Genomic DNA, 12,346 nt, shown 5'->3' with positions numbered 1-12,346 from the left:
CCAGTAAAACTGTGCATTTCTTGGACAACACAAACATCAGCATTGTGCTAGACTAATTCTGTGCACACCCTCAAACGTCATTGTGTGTAAAAGAGAAGACAACTTCATTAACATGTGCATGTAAATTGTGGTGTTCCTTACCAGGCCTATCCTGGACACATGACACATCCACTCCTTGGAAGTGGGGTCAAAAAAAGCTATGCCAAGACAAAGGCTAAAATATAAGGATCAATAACTCTAAAACCTACTAAAATCTAAAAATCTTAATGCTTCTTTAATAGTAAAGAGCATAGTGAAAACTACTTACTAATCGTAAACAATATTAAAGCTGCAGTAAAACAAATTTAAAAAGCAAAAAGAAAGCTGAATTTAAAAGTCCCACGCCTCAGAATTAGCAGATCGCTTATGTGTTTTGAGAGGTAGACAAAATATTGCTGTTCCCAGCAACCACAGATGATGTTCCCAGATGCACAAATTGAATCAAATCCATTGAGTAAGCACATTACCCTCCATCCACCTCAGCAATAAACAACAAGGACCTGATTGATCAGGGTAAACACAAATTTTATTTGTAGGACCAGAGGAGGGAGGCTACTAACTCAACCCAACTGCTGGTTATAAACATTTTATGTTTCTATTAAAACAAATGAAAGAGGATCAGCCAGTGTGGGATCCGCAGAAGCTGAGCCAAGATCCATAACACTAGGAGCAGAAGCATCCCAGGTTGGCTTGTAGAATGAATTCAGAAGCAATGGCAAGTGCAAGGGACAACAATGCAAGTGGGCTGTTAATGGGATTAACAGTAGGTCCATGTACGGAGACCGAGCCAGTTGCATTCCTTGGCATATGTCCAGGGCACACTCAAATGTGCACAGAAGACAGCAGAATAAGGGTTGCACGCAGTTTAGCCAAACAAGCTGAAAGGAAAAGAACCAGTGATCATTTAGTTCCTGAAGCAAGATTGAGCCAAAACACTGTATCATGCATTGCAACACAATACCACATGGAACATACATTGCAGAGCAGAAAAAGTAAACACAAAGTCCAGATAATTAGAAACAAGATCAGCAGAAGACCTCCAAAAATGCTTCACGACATAGAGTGTATGAATGATGACTGATAGGTACTAACCAAGCTAGAAGGAATAACTCTAATGACTGATAGGTAATAACCAAGTTAGAGCCTATCTTCTTAAAAAAGTGTGCCATTCCCTCAATACTAGAGTACTTTGCTGGAAAGCCTTTTGGCAAGTAGGTGTCATCACATGCAATGTTGAGAGCCATCATAATGTCTCTATCTTTCCTCATATTTGAGGGAGTAATCGCAGTGACAGCAGCATTTTTGCACTGTTGCTTTTGCAGCTTTATCAGCCATGATATTCCCTGCAACGTGTATATCTACACATTGATGACTCAAGTTGTGAATGACATGAGTGTGGCAAACATTCTTTCAGCTTAGCCTCTTGTCCCCAAAGCACTTTGTGCTTTATGTTGTACCCATTGGAATCTCTGAATCCATTCTGGTGTAGAAAAACGGTAGGGCTGACGGCCTGTTTCAAGATTGCCCGGCGTTAACCGCCTCTATACCACTCTGGTTACCAAACAAAGAGACAGGCGCTGGAGACTGGAAGTCAGGAAACAGGAGTTTTTCATTCCGACGGAGCAGAACACATCAGATCAGACAACAAGGTATCGTCTCGAGGTGCTCTAACAGCCTCTCTGAGGCCTGGCCTCTTATACCCTGGTTTATGGCATGTGACCACTCTTTATTACAATCAAGACATTGTGAAGTAAGGAAAAAGACATCCTCGTAATCCTCGTGTCAATCCCACCCCCACATACATCCACAATAGAGGTCCTCAACCTGCTGATAAGAGGAGGGGGCTATCACGCAGCTGAGTGTTCCGCCGATTCTTAGGATGTGTGCGCCTGATCGTATCCCATTCCCAGGGGGTGGGGAGGCCATGATCAATAGTGGGTCCTTTGAAGAGGAGTGACTCCATACAATAGGGGGCAGTAAACTGTATCTCCTGGCTTAGGGGATGGCCTCGGACCTGTGTAGACAATCGGACTCGGTGGAAGGGGTCATCAAAGGAGAGGTATTCATGCCACGTGGACAATCAGGTGCAGAGGGAGAGTTTACCAACAGAGGGGTATTCATGAAAGGAAAGGAGGTGTTTGGTCAGGCACGAGCGTGACTCCCAAGGACAGAGTCTTGCAGAAGAAGAAGGTTTATGACTTGCCCATGTGAGGGAGGGGGGGCAGCCAGGGTGCGCGGAGGATGCTCGCAGGGTCAGGGAAGCACACTGGTGATCGATCGAGGACAGGGAGACCATGATACCTAAAATGGCTGTCGTGCATGTTGTACGTGGGTGACAGGCTGGCGCAGACGATGTTCAGACTAAAATTCCACAGTCCTCCCTTTTAACACGTCTCGCCAACTTGTCAGTTCGGATTTATCCCCATAAGGCCACGTATTTCTACTTCATAGAGGGGACTCATGCGCTCATTTCTGAAGTCCAAAGTCTTTGGGCACATACAGTTAGTAACAAGTGCACACAAGGATGGCAGGCATTGGATACTTAAGCAACACACACATAGTATCACAATCGGTATCAATAAAAAGGTAAACAACCTCCAACCCCAGTCCTTCAAAGTGTCCCAGAACCAGCTCCCAAGCGACCATCCTTCTTGTTCTTGGTGAACCTCCGAGGAAAGTCTGTGGAGGTGTTCAATTGCTTTGTAGACTGAGGGCGAGTTATCTGGTACGTAGGTGCAACAGCTAGATCCGATGATGCGGCATGCTCCTCCTCGATCGGCTAGAACCACATCTAGAACAAGGCGGTTTTGAAGGGCCACAAGGCAGACCGCCGGAAGCTCTGCCGTGTTGTTAGCGAGGATGCCAGCCGTGATGTTGATCGTTGTTTCCACTGCCTGGGTCAGGTGTCGGATAGCGCGACTGTTCGCCATTGGGCCCCACAGAGGAACAAGTCCCTTTGCTGCATCCAGGAACTGTGCTCCAGTGGAGTCGGTTTGATCAATGTCATTTGCGCGCCTCTGCCGGTGATGGTTAGCAGGGGCTACATATGTGGGAGGGAGAACGAAGGCGATGTAACAGGTACCCTTCCAACCTTTCGGGAGCCAGGTGTAAGCTTTGGTGCCACAAACAAAGTACATATTTGGAGAACCAACAAAGGAAGGAGGATCAACCGAGTCCAATGTTCTGGTGATGCGGCAAGAACTGTGACTCACCAGCTGCGTTCCCTGGCCTTCGATATACACAAGTCCTGTGATATTGATAACAGACAGAGCCACAGTCAGGGTGGTGGCAGTTTGTTTTTGCAGGTGAGAGAAGGTGGGTCTAGCCGGATTGTGGAGCACTTGCACTTCAACACGTTCTTTGGCTGGGATGTTCTTAAGGAAGGTGGCACCCGAGGGTACAGGACACAGGGGAGCAGAGGTCCTTCCGGTTTTGTTCAGCCAGAACCCATAGTAGAAGTGTGATACTGTTTGGCCGGAAGTGGCGTTGTCCTTGTGGCTCTCTTGCATGAGGATCAGCCAGGCGAGGCAGGAGCCGTGAACTGAGAAAGGAGAAGGGATGAAAGGGATTGAGTGTCCAGTGGCGTGCGGGAGCAACCCGCAGATCCAGCAGTTCGTGGCATTTGCAGCAAGGTTGTGTTGGTGCAACAGTTGCACGAAGCAATTGTTCCAGAACTCCCTGCGCCTTTCTCGGAGCTGAGGTGACAGGGAGATTAGGTGATGCTCTCTCGTAGGGGTTGGCTGAGCAGTGGACAGCAATACCTGACGAGCGGGTGTGTTTTCCTCCAGGATCCAGAAGGAGGTCATGAGGAGGAGGCAAAAGAGGAAGACAACGAAGAAGGCGATTGTCTTTGATTTGTGCAGATTGTCAGTCTTTGGGTTCCTGTAGCGGGTATTTCCTGTTGCTTCCATCATCTTCTTATCTGGCGCTTCCATCATCTTCTTATCTGGTACTTCCATCATCTTCAAGGTGCTCGGTAGCGGGCAGAACCACAGACTTTGTTTAGCTTCTCTCCCAGTAACCCTTGGTTGTGTTTAGGTCACCGTTCTGAGATTTAACTTAGTCCGTGGCCTGCTTAGCCGAAGCTCCCTCCTTTCGTCGCAGGAAATACCCTTCTCTGGATGGCACAGTGGGATCAGGGAATTTTGCAAGTTCAAGTGCCTCGGTGTCGGGATAACAGTTCAATGCTGGCCGGTCTTTGTTCAGGAGCTCTTCTTGGGTGTTGACGTTTTCTGACGTGGCCAGGGTCGGGGAGACCTTCCTGCAGTGGTGTGCGTGCAGCCAGTGCCGCTTCCCCTCCACTCGAAGCGCCGTCCGGGTGGTGATCAGCACTTGCCAGGGGCCCGTCCACCGGGGTTCCAGACTCTTGGCCCGTTGAAAGTTTCGGACTAGCACATAGTCCCCCGGTTGGATGTCGTGGCCTGGGCCCCTGGAAGCATCGGGGATGGCCTGCTGCAACTGTTGATGAATTACAGACAACGTTTTAGTCAACTTGCACAAATAATCAGACAGTAGGACGTCCGGGACGTCATGAATGGAGGTCGGTTTGGGGGCAGTCCAGAGGTTCATCGGTCGCCCGAATACAACCTCGTAGGGGGTCAAATGGTGTTTGGTGGGAGTGGAGCGATCGACAGCAAAGCCAGTGGGAGGGCATCTGGCCACTTAAGTCCGGTGGTGGCCACTATTTTTGACAATTTCAACTTCAATGTGGCGTTATGTTGCTCCACCAGACCGGCGGATTGGGGGTGGAAGACCGCATGAAACCTTTGCTTCACCCCCAACCCTTTTAAGATTAATTGGATAACCTCAGCTATGAAGTGGGGACCATTGTCGCTCCATAAAATTCGACAAAGGCCATAGCGAGGGAAAAACTCTTTCAGTAGTACTTTGGCAGTAGTCATGGCAGTGTTGTCACGGGTTGGATAGGCCTCTACCCATTTGCTGAAGGCACATACAACGACTAGTACATACTTTAAGCCTTGGCATCTCTCTAGCTGGATGTAATCCATCTGGAGGACCTCAAAGGGGTGATCGGGGATCCCAAACCCTCCCCGGGGCACCACAGTTCCCTTCCCGGGGTTGTGTTGCATACAGATAAGGCACTGCTGGACCAGGCGTTTGGCTGAGTCGGGGATTTTGTCGTTGTACCAGACTTTGGAAATGAGTTCGATCATGGGTGCAGATCCTATGTGTGCGGGGAAATGTGCCATAGTCAGTACCGGGATCAGGTATGAGTCAGGCAGCAGCCATCTGTTTGCGTCTTTTGTCCGCCAGCAGCCCTCATCGTCCTTCAAACCCACCCGTGCCCACTCGGTCAGTTCGTGAGGGGTGCTGGCCGACTGGATGTCTCTAATCATTTCCCTAGCGTCAGTCCATTTCTCTGCTTGTGACCTGGTCACATATATGCGTGTCACCGTCTTGTTCTCAGCTGTGGTTCGTGCAGTGTTGTCGGCCAGTGCGTTCCCTTGTCCGACTAAGTCTGTCACCTTCTTGTGTGCCTGGCATTTGATTACTGCTAATCTTTTGGGGAGGAGAACTGCTTCAATCAAAGCAGAAACCAGATCTCCGTGAAGGATGGGTGTGCCGTGTGACGTTAGGAATCCCCTTTCCCTCCATAGGAGCCCAAAATGGTGAACCACCCCGAAGGCATACTGGCTGTCTGTATATACGTTCGCTGTGGTTCCTGTGGCTATGATGCATGCTCGTGTGAGGGCTATCAGCTCTGCTGCCTGTGCAGATCGTTGTGTGATGCGGGCTGTCTCAACTACTGTTCGGGCTGTCGTTACTGCATAGGCAGCTGAAGTGGTGCCATCTGGGAGTTTGATGCATGAGCCGTCTACCCATAGCTCTCCATCAGGGTCTGCAAAAGCAGTGTCTCGGAGGTCAACTCTACTCCTAGTTTGTTCGTCCGTGAGGGTTACACAGTCGTGTATGGGAGGCACGTCGGGGTAATTTTCAGGCAGGGGCAACAGTGTGCCAGGATTCAAAGTCGTGCATCTCTTTAGTGTGATGTGGGGTGCAAGTAGCGTCAATTTGTACCCTGTCAGTCGTGCGCTAGTCAGGTGTTGAGTCTTGATTTGGTTCAAAAGGGTGTCGACCGCATGGGGTACTAACACAGTGAGGGAGTTCGAAAGTACGATTCCCTCGCTCTGACGGATAGAGACAGCAGCGGCAGCTACTGCTCGAAGGCAGGCAGGCAAAGCTCTGGCTACAGGGTCAAGAGTGGCAGAGAAGTAGGCACAAGGGCGCTGCTTAGGACCGATAGACTGTGTTAGAACGGACAATGCACACCCCTCCCTTTCGTGGATGAAAAGGGAAAAGGGCTTGGAGTAATCCGGTGTTCCCAGGACAGGGGCCGAGCAAAGGGCATCCCGTAGCTCCTTAAAGGATGCTTGACACTCAGGGGTCCAAGGAAGCGGGAAGGGGGCATCTTTGGCCAGCAAGGCAAGTAGGGGTTTTACAATGAGGCTGAAATTTGGTAACCATTGTCTGCAAAAAGAGGTAAGGCCAACTAAAGAGCGGACTTGCTTTTGTGTTTTTGGGATGGGGGTATCTAGGATGGTCTGGATTCGATCGGGCGTAAGTTTCCTCCCTTCTTTGGACAGGAGATGGCCTAGGTATGTCACTTGTGGCTGGCAGAACTGTAGTTTCTTTTTGGAGACTTTGTGGCCATTTTCTGCGAGAAAGTGTAGGAGTTGGATAGTCGCTGTGATTGCAAGTGGGGTGGTGTCAGCTGCCAAATGGATATCATCGACATATTGGATCAACACCACTCCATCTGGTAGCTGGACGGCGTCCAGCTGTCTTTTGAGGGCCTGGCTGTAAATGCTGGGACTTTCAGTGTACCCCTGGGGAGCTCTACAAAATCGGTACGAGCGGGATTTTAGGGCGAAGCCGAAGAGATAACGGCTGTCTGGGTGGATGGGGATAGAGAAAAACTCATTCTTGAGGTCAATAACAGTGAAGGTGGTGGCAGTGGACGGAATGAGGGTCAAAATGGTGGTGATGTCTGAGACTACGGGGTATTGGGGTACAACCACTTTGTTAATCTCTCGCAGGTCGATGATGAAGCGGTACGCTTTCTCATCTCCCTCGCCTTGCTTTTTAACAATGGGTAGAATAGGGCTGTTGCAGACATTGCTAACCACTTCTTCGACCACTCCTGCATCTACCAGAGACTGAATGATCCTACCAGTGCCTTCTCGCCCTCGGACGATATCCGATACTGTGGGAGTTTCGGGAGCATAGCGTCCTGTCTTACAGTTATATGAATGGGGTCAATCATCATTCGTCCCACATCAGAGTCATTCTTGGCCCATAGGTACGGGGGCAGGGTGTCGAGCAAGGACAGATCAGCGTCAGTTATGGAGCACATGTGTCGTGCAGGGCAGGATTTGGGCATGCCTGGGTTGTCGTACAGGATGACTCGGACTCCATCTGGGGAACACCTAATGGTAGCTCGAAAATGCTTCAGTAAGTCAACGCCCATAATGGCGTCAGGAGAGTTGGAGGAGAGCAGAAATGTTGTTTCAGTGGTGTTGCTTTCTAGGTCAAAGGTGATATGCACGGACAGGGGGTTTGTGGAGGGCGTCACATCGAAACCTATCGATGTAATGTGTGAGCCAGACAAGGGTGCCCTTGGAATCAGTCGTTTCGATAACACACTACGTGTCGCCCCAGTGTCTACCAAAAATGGAGACTCTGTACCCAGGACCTTAGCAGTGACGTAAGGACCTTGCTGGTCAACACAGAGCTCGACTGGATCCCTCCCTTACCCCTGGCAGTCCTATGCAAAATCGGGGGCATTCTCACCGTCAGATAGTTGATACTGGTTCTGTCGGGGACGGTCAAATGTGTTCGATCTCCCTGGTCTGTCATTGGTGGTGTCGTTTGTGTACCCTCGTCCTTGTCTCTTATTTCTCGGCCCACCCGCTACGTCCTTGGGGTCCCTATTTCTGTTCATCTCTAATAGAACCGGACACTGGGACTTCCAATGACCGAATCCTTTGCAGAAGGCACATTGGTCCTCGCTAATGTCTCTACGTCCAATGTGGGGTGTTGGGGTGTGGTCTTTAGGAGGCGGATTTCTAGGGGTGGTCGATTGGTAGTTCCCCCTGTGGGGTTCCCGTCCGACCGCTATACCTTGTATCTGGGCTATCATCACCCTTTCTTTCAAATCTTTCTTCTTTTTCTCGGATGCCCTATCACTCTCATTCTTCTGGTGCTCGTAATACTGAGCCATCTGAAGGATAGCTGCGGGTTTGGAGGCCCCCCAACTACTCTCACTCGTCTGCAGCTTTTGGGAGACCTCTTGTGATAGGCCCTTTACATAATTTTGTACAAACAGGTGTTGTCCGGTTGCGGTGGTCATGTCTTGGCCACTGTAGTCGGAGAACACTGTCTCGAATCGGGAGAAGTATTCCGATACATCTTCCTGGGGTTTCTGACGACAGGCCGTGACTATCGACCAGTCTACCTTTTTCTCTGGGATCAGTGTCTTTAACTTCTGAACTAATTTGTCGGGGAGTTCTAATATGTCTTTTACTGGTTTCTTTCCGGGCTCTCGCTGTCTATCTAGATCACTGAGTTGCTTCCAGGTATGTCCGAACAGATCCGTGTGGTCAGCCTTCCGGATTTGCTTCCACACGTCAGCTGGCAGGCATAACCCGAAAAACAAGTCAATGTCCGCTAAAGTCATTATCGTCGAACCCAAGGCTGTGCCTAATTCGGTATAGAATGCTGTCGGGTTCTTTCTTAAATCGGGCAGAGTTTGTCTAAAGGTTAAGATGTCTTGTGGTTCCCATGGTTGGTAAACCCAATTGTACACAACCCTACCCTTTGCATCTTCATGGTTAATATCGTCGTTTGTTCCCTGACCACGTGGCGGAACCCAGTAAGGCGCCGCCTCTCTGATGGGCATCATAGAGTTGGCTACTTCTACTGAGGACTCGGTTGTTTCAGGGACTGTAACCTTGACTTCTGGTTTCTGTTCCGTGAGGTGGCGAAAGACCTCAAGCATTTGCATGAAGAGGTCCGTCGCCTCACGTTCAGTCCCATCTCCAACATCAATCTTTCTATATAGCGTTGTCAGTTTAGCGGGGCCCTTACTCTGATACCTATCCTCATATGCGTTCAGGGTGTGGTAGCTGAATCGTAAAATGAAATGCCGTCTGTGGCTGTCGGCATGTGAATTATACATGTTCATTGTGTATTCTTCGCTCTCCTTCCGCTCGACTAGTGTCTTTGCTATTTTGTCAATCCCATCCCGTTCATCTTTACTCAGTCTGTTTGATCTGACCGGTGGTTGCTCGCTAGCCTCGGGGTAACCTGGTGTTGTTGCTAATGTGCCTGGTGCGGAGGCCGCGAGGGCTGGTGCACTAGCGCTAAGGTCACTCTCGTTCGCATCCAGGGCTTGCAGGTGTTGTTGGCAGGGGGCGTATGGAGGGGGCATGTAGATGATTGGGGACCTAGCAGTAACTCATCATTCGCCCGTTGTTTGGAGGGCAATTCAGGGTAGAGCGTAGAGGGGGTCCTAACAGGACATTGACCTGTCAGCCCTGATTCTTGTTTTTGTGTAGCTTCTTTTCTTTCTTTTATTTCTTCTTCTAGTTGCTTAGCGGCTAGGTGGGCTGCCTTTCGTAATTCTTTCCCTATTTTTGCTTCTTCTCTTTTTCTTCGTTGTTCCGTTTCTTTGCGCCACATGCCGATACTATCGAGCATAGTGGGCGTAGTCTTATTTTTCTGGAGCGCTATTTCTAATGTTTTTATTTTATGATCATCAAAGGAACCTATCAGTGGCCACTGACTTTCAGGGTTCTTCTTTGTGTATTTATGCCATAACTTAGTATAAGCTATAGCGACTAGTCCATGCTTAGTGAACATGTCCTTATTAGGGGTGCCCTCCAGCGGAGCTGGATGGTTCATCTCTAATAAGCGGTCCGGGCTAAACAGGCTATCAATCAGTGGGGAGAAGATAGGCATGACGGGTTACAACGGGGACAAAGGTCTGCACTACCTATCTTATCACGGCGTGCAAAGACTAGATAGAATATTTCTATTCTCCGTTGTTTGCAGGCGGTGAATACCTCAAAAAGAACCAATACCGAACACTTAATGTACGGCCAATCAAACAATCAGTGGGGAGAATAAGTAGGTACGACGGATTAAAAGTTTGCGTTACCTACTTTTTCTCTACCTGCAAAGAGAGACCTTGTTCTTCCCTGTTTGCAGACAGAGAATCTCCAGACAACAATCCACGAACAACAGTTCGGGAAAACAGTGGGGGAGGAAGATAGGCATGACGGGTTACAACGGGGACAAAAGTCTGCGTTACCTATCCTTCCCTGCTTGCAAAGAGAGAGCCTGTTGTTTCTCCGTTTGCAGACGGTGAATCTCCAGAAGAATCAACAAAGCGTAATACTAGTATTATCCAAATCAAACAATCATTTCGTAATTTTGTCGCGTTTACACAACCTTACCCGGACCGCATGAACAGTTTCCTGTCTTCCGAATCCAGCGCCCGATCGTCCTCTATTCTTCGTGATGTTCGCGGCACTCCTGAGGGTTTCCAGTCAGGACCGTAGATCACTCGAGAGAGGTCTGTTCAGAACTAGTGAAGTTCGGATGATCGGCTGTCAGACGAGGGTCTATCTGACAGGAGCTCTCCCGATCGTTGCAGTCGTTCACTCTGTCGTCGGGACCTCTCCCACTGGATCCACCTGTCGCTGATGGGCCCCACGCTTTGGGACGCCAATTGTAGAAAAACGGTAGGGCTGACGGCCTGTTTCAAGATTGCCCGGCGTTAACCGCCTCTATACCACTCTGGTTACCAAACAAAGAGACAGGCGCTGGAGACTGTAAGGCAGGAAACAGGAGTTTTTTATTCCGACGGAGCAGAACACATCAGATCGGACAACAAGGTATCGTCTCGAGGTGCTCTAATACCCTCTCTGAGGCCTGGCCTCTTATACCCTGGTTTATGGCATGTGACCACTCTTTATTACAATCAAGACATTGTGAAGTAAGGAAAAAAACATCCTCGTAATCCTCGTGTCAATCCCACCCCCACATACATCCACAATAGAGGTCCTCAACCTGCTGATAAGAGGAGGGGGCTATCACGCAGCTGAGTGTTCCGCCGATTCTTAGGATGTGTGCGCCTGATCGTATCCCAGGGGGTGGGGAGGCCATGATCAATAGTGGGTCCTTTGAAGAGGAGTGACTCCATACAATAGGGGGCAGTAAACTGTATCTCCCGGCTTAGGCGATGGCCTCGGACCTGTGTGGACAATCGGACTCGGTGGAAGGGGTCATCAAAGGAGAGGTATTCATGCCACATGGACAATCAGGCGCAGAGGGAGAGTTTACCAACAGAGGGGTATTCATGAAAGGAAAGGAGGTGTTTGGTCAGGCGCGAGCGTGACTCCCAAGGACAGAGTCTTGCAGAAGAAGAAGGTTTATGACTTGCCCATGTGAGGGAGGGGGGGGAGCCAGGGTGTGCGGAGGATGCTCGCAGGGTCAGGGGAACACGCTGGCGATCGATCGAGGACAGGGAGACCATGATACCTAAAATGGCTGTCGTGCATGTTGTACGTGGGTGACAGGCTGGCGCAGACGATGTTCAGACTAAATTCCACACTGGCTCCAGTAGTGTATGTACTCATTGTAAGACTAGACACAATAATACGAATCACACACTATCAGTGTGCAGAATCCAGGATCTGTATTCTCCAGGGCCAGAAGTAGAGCTCTGAGTTTTGCCAGCTGCACCGTGCAATCAGCTAGTGACTGCATGTAGGTCTTTCAGGGTGGAATTCACCAATCTACCTTCTATCCTTAATAGTAGCGCATGCTGCTGAGAATTTGTGTTTTGTCCCTACCACAGGCTGTGCAGAACCATCAGTATAGATTATATAATCATACTGATCAAGAGGCATGACTTCATTAGGCAGAGGCCATTAATTTTCATATTGAAGGTATGCTTGTGTTTGTAGTGTAGAGTCAAATCTGTAGTCTACATCTGTTGCGGGAAGAGACCGGGTCCACTGTATCCATCGCAGATGTAAGGCCTTAGTGTTAGGAATGCTGGCTTTTGTGACAGCCTCTAAGGCAGGTACTGGAGTTAAGACAATTATTAATTTTTCCTGAACCAATGCTCTCTCTCTCATCACTATTTACAAAAAGGGGTGGTGAGGGACAGAGTCTCTGAATTAAGCAGAAAGCTCTCACCCAGTCAAAAGATCAGGGCTAGATCCAACACCGTTTTTTAGCTCACTGCACCATCCCAGTTTCAGAACCCGGCTGTATG

This window comes from Lissotriton vulgaris, chromosome 1_1 (assembly GCF_964263255.1).
Source record: "Lissotriton vulgaris chromosome 1_1, aLisVul1.2, whole genome shotgun sequence".
NCBI lineage: Eukaryota > Metazoa > Chordata > Amphibia > Caudata > Salamandridae > Lissotriton > Lissotriton vulgaris.
The sequence above is the reverse complement of the archived record's forward strand: the minus strand, read 5'-3'. Positions refer to the sequence as shown.